The sequence below is a fragment of the Megalobrama amblycephala genome, linkage group LG15 (assembly GCF_018812025.1).
Source record: "Megalobrama amblycephala isolate DHTTF-2021 linkage group LG15, ASM1881202v1, whole genome shotgun sequence".
NCBI lineage: Eukaryota > Metazoa > Chordata > Actinopteri > Cypriniformes > Xenocyprididae > Megalobrama > Megalobrama amblycephala.
Genome location: NC_063058.1, coordinates 5362534 through 5367105, shown reverse-complemented (window position 1 = coordinate 5367105; position 4572 = coordinate 5362534).

Sequence of the window (4572 nt, the reverse complement as noted above, 5' to 3'; positions counted from 1 at the left end):
TGTTTGTCAACAGTTAAGAGTAAGTCTAAACCATTTTTCTCTTAACATAGGCTCTCTATTTATTTATTTATTTATTTATTTATTTATTTATTTATTTATTTTACTTATTGCCTTTCAAGTACTTGACTTGGTGCACACTTTGCAAAGTTGTTGAGGTCTCTTTTAAACTTAAGAAGAGACTGAAATATGAGAAATATGAGAGCATCTCTCTAGCTAAGGAGAATATTCTGATCATTGTATGTGATGTTGTTGAAGTCTTTTCTGAAACTTTAAAGGAGACCATTGTGAGAGTTTTGCATTTTTTGTCTCAGGAGACAAGTGTAAGAAGCAGGATACTCAAGCAGAAGTCTCATTAGATGTTAAAGTAACCTAATTTCTGTCTAGGAGAAATATATGACATGTGAATAATATCTCAATTTTTTTCTTCCTTCTGTGTAGATTCAGTCTCAGTCACACCATTTCAAACAAACACAATACATGCACTGTCATATTTGAAGTCTTATAGCATAGATGGTGTTTTGTTGCATAATGATTTAACAGGAAATCATGACCTGTATTTACATGCAGGGGTTGTAAGACAAATTTCCGATGCTAAAGAAAGAGAATAAATAAATTAATTAATTAATTAATAAATAAATAATATATGTATAAGATAATGCAACAACTATAAAGCACTGGTGCACTAATGTCAGTATTTATCTAATACTAAACATCTTACACTTATCTTATCAAACACTTTCTAGAGTGTTTAGAAAATGTGCTGCATGTGCTGCATAACCATTGATATTCTGGGACAAGTTTGAGTCCCAGCTGAAGGTACTTTCCTGCTCCTGTTCCCTTCTCGCCTTTCCCATTGTTTCCTGCCTATACTGTCCTGTACATTAAAAGTGAAAAACCCCAATGTACTAATAAGTAAATAAATGAGAAAAGCAATAAAACATTTTTTATAATGGATTCTCGAAAGAGACTCCCATGTTTCTCATTATGGACTCATTTCACACTAAACTTTATCATGTCACAGTTGTGTATACTTCTATATCTCCTAAGGCATTTTAGGAGAAACATCTGAGACATTATTGATACTAAAATGGGAGATATGTGAGAATCACAACTAAGTCTCCTGAGATTACACTGCGTTCCAGATTATTATGCAAGTGACATATCAGTAAGATTTCAGTACAATAAACATTCAGATTTTAGTTTTTCTAAGAAAATGTTTGTTTGTTTATTTATCCATGTCTTTTTAGATAACTGGTATCAATCTCAGACAAAATAATTTGCCAGGTCTATGGAAACCCTACTTAGAGGTTGTTCCACATTATTAAGCAAGTCACAGTTCTCATGCAATATGGGGAGGAAGAAAGATCTTTCTGAAGATGAAAAACATGAAATGGTGCAATGTTGTGCAAAAGGCATGAAAACAACTAATATTGTGTGAAACTGAATGGAGATTATCGAATTATAATAAGATTTGTGAGTGATTTAGAGCACAGCAGAACTCGATCAGATAAAGGCTTATTGAGGAAAGTTCCTGTCAAAAAAATTAATTGTATTAAAAGGCAGCTATAAAAAAAAAAAAAAAAAAAAAAAACAGTGTTGAGCAGCAAACAGGTATTTGAAGCTCCTGGTGTCTCTGGAGTCTCAAGAAGCTCTCCATGCAGGCTGGCAGTTGTGCGTAAAGATGCATTTTAGCCACCACTAACCAAACCTCACAAAGAGAAACATTTACAATGGGTTTAGAAATACATGAAGACTCATTTTTAAATAGTTTTATTCACTGACTAGAATGGATGGTCTAAATGGATGGATTTCTGGATGGTTGGTGAATGGCCACCACGTTCCAACAAGACTGTGACATCAGCAAAGAGATGGCGGGTGATGATTTGGGCTGGAATATTGGGACGTGAGATGGAAGGTGCCACGCTGGGCTGGAGGATGCTGAACTTCGGTTGTGCCAAGAGGGTCCTTTAGGATGGACTGGGCAGCTGGTCAGATGAATCTTCACAGGTTCCTTTGCAGGCTGGCTGCGTCGCTGAGGAGCCGTGTGGTACAGGCAATGTCTGCCAATGCTGAGGTCCTTTGTGGACTGGCTGCGCTGCTGTAGGAGCCGTAAGGGTCAGATGAAGTCCCTCAATGCTGGGGCCCTTTTTGCAGCTAGAGTGCAGCTGGAAGCAATGTAAAAGGTTTTGCTCGCGAAAGCTTCACCTTAACCGTCTTGTAGTCTCTTGCCTCGTCAGGTCAGAAACTCAGGACGTGGAGTGTCTGTTAATGTCTCCTTCCCCGTCGAGCTGGAAACGCAGAACAAGGGTGTGTCTACCCGGGGGACATATTTATCCCTTTCTGATGAGGAGGAGATTGAAATGTGGCGCCTTGCCGATCCTGGAGTGTGATTGGCTACTGTTATCTGAAGCAGCCCCGGTGTTGCCCACCCTAGTGTGGAACTCATTTGCATAGCATAAAGTACAGTGTTAAAATAGTGTCTTTAACATTTTACCCATGCATTATTTCTTTACCAAACCTCTTTCAAATCATTAAAGGCATCGTAGGGAACAGATAGACACCAAACAAGATATGAAATGGTTAAATCATCGTCCATGCATCTGTTTATTTGTTAACAGGTCTGTCCCATGACCTGTTGGTTTAGCAGTTAGTAACCATTAACTCCCTGAGGTCTGAAAACGCGCCGGCGCGTTTTGCAGGATTTTTTTCACATTGCAGCAAAACAGACTTAAAATACTCTGTCATTTTTGTCATAGAGAGATAAGTAATATATCAATTGAAACTATAGAATGTCTTCTTTTATTTGTGTACACTCAGAGTAAAAACACAATGTTGTGCTTTTTGTAAAATAAAGAAAACTAACATGATGCGTGATCTTTCCTCTCCCTCTGAACGAAGTCCAATCTGATAGTTCTCAGAAAATGAACTGTAACTTATAAATACTAATGACAAAAAAAAATGACACTTACATCTAAAGAAACGTTGAAATGTCAGGTTTTAAATCGTGCAAGTCAAATAGAAACAAACATTCTGTGTTTATGTAATCTGTATGAAAAGAGAGCCATGTCAGAAGTCTGTGATTCAGCTCATTATCCGATAATGCGGCCACGCCCACTGAGCTAGTGCTATTCAGACGCAAATTCAGAGGCAATACATGCATTCATCATCTCAATCGTGTATTTATTGTCTTGAAAAGTGTTTATTTGGATGTTAAAGCAATGGTTAGCGATCTCTAGAAGACATGCCGTTAGTTCCTAGTTCCTTTTCTTCTTTATATGAATTTGTGGCCTAAAGGTGTACAGAGAGCGCCCTCCGGCTGCAAGTATGAATTGAAAATACCATTCCTGAAATGTCCTCTTCTTCTTTAGAATAATTTGTGGACTAAAGGTGTACAGAGAGCGCCCTCCGGCTGCAAGTATGATTGAAAAAACAGTATCCAGCACTCATAGTGATGACAATAAATATTACTTCTCAGTATAGAAAATTGACATAAATATATAAGAATCTATCAATATTTCTCCAAATGTGCATGCTTTTAAGCTAAAAGCCTATATGAAATGCCATAGAGGTAACATAATTGTTCAGACACTTTGCATCACAGAAATACATTATATTTTAAAGAATATAATAGAATACCATTATTTAATTGTAATAATTTTCACAGTATTGCTGTTTATGATGAGCTGAGACATTATTACAGAGGTTTTTTTCACAGCCTACCTGACTGAAAGGCCTCATTAATATGCAAGTCATTTCAGGTCATTATAATGTGATTCTTTTGTCTTCTCGGGTGTAAATGGCCCATTATTCATGCAGATTCACGCCTCCACGCATACTGTGTTTCTTGACCGAAAGTGTCTTACAAAAACTAAATCAATATATTGTTTTATATGAAGGAGTAGGCAGCATAAGTTTTTACATAATTCTGAAGCAAAAACTCTAGTCTACAACCTCCAATACCCAAAAGTCTTGTGAACACAGATTTAATATACTTTTTTTGGCCTTATTTCAGTGACTTAAGTTTTTGTTTTTTCAATAACCACACATAACATTATTCCTTCAAAATACAAACATGTACATGCATGTTCCTCACATATTATTGTAGCCTAGTTTGTGCTGAGTACAGTGTAATGACACTTTTGTCATTTATATGTTTATGAACAACTGAAAAAAAAGCACAAATGTCAGGGCATGTCAAAACTTCTCCAAGCCCCAAATCAGCCTCAGACTCCAGAGGGTTAACATAAACTGTGCTTTTGCATGAAGATGGAGTGGAAGTGATGCAGTTTAGATCAAATTAAGGCCTCCAAACATAGGTATGAATGGATTTAGATAGATCTCTGTGGCCTTTCTTTATTTCAGTCACTGCTGCTCCAACCAGGAGGTCCTGAAGGATTTTATGGCAGTCCTTGCCTAAACCTTAGGAATGAGTTTGGTGGTTAGAGTCAATGTGTCGTCCAATGAGAAGTCTTCTCCTTGGTTTTGGTGGGTGCAGAATGTCCCCCTTCCTGCTCTGGAAGAGGTGTCTGGTAGTTGTCCCAACATCTTATCTGATGTTGCTGAACATTTATT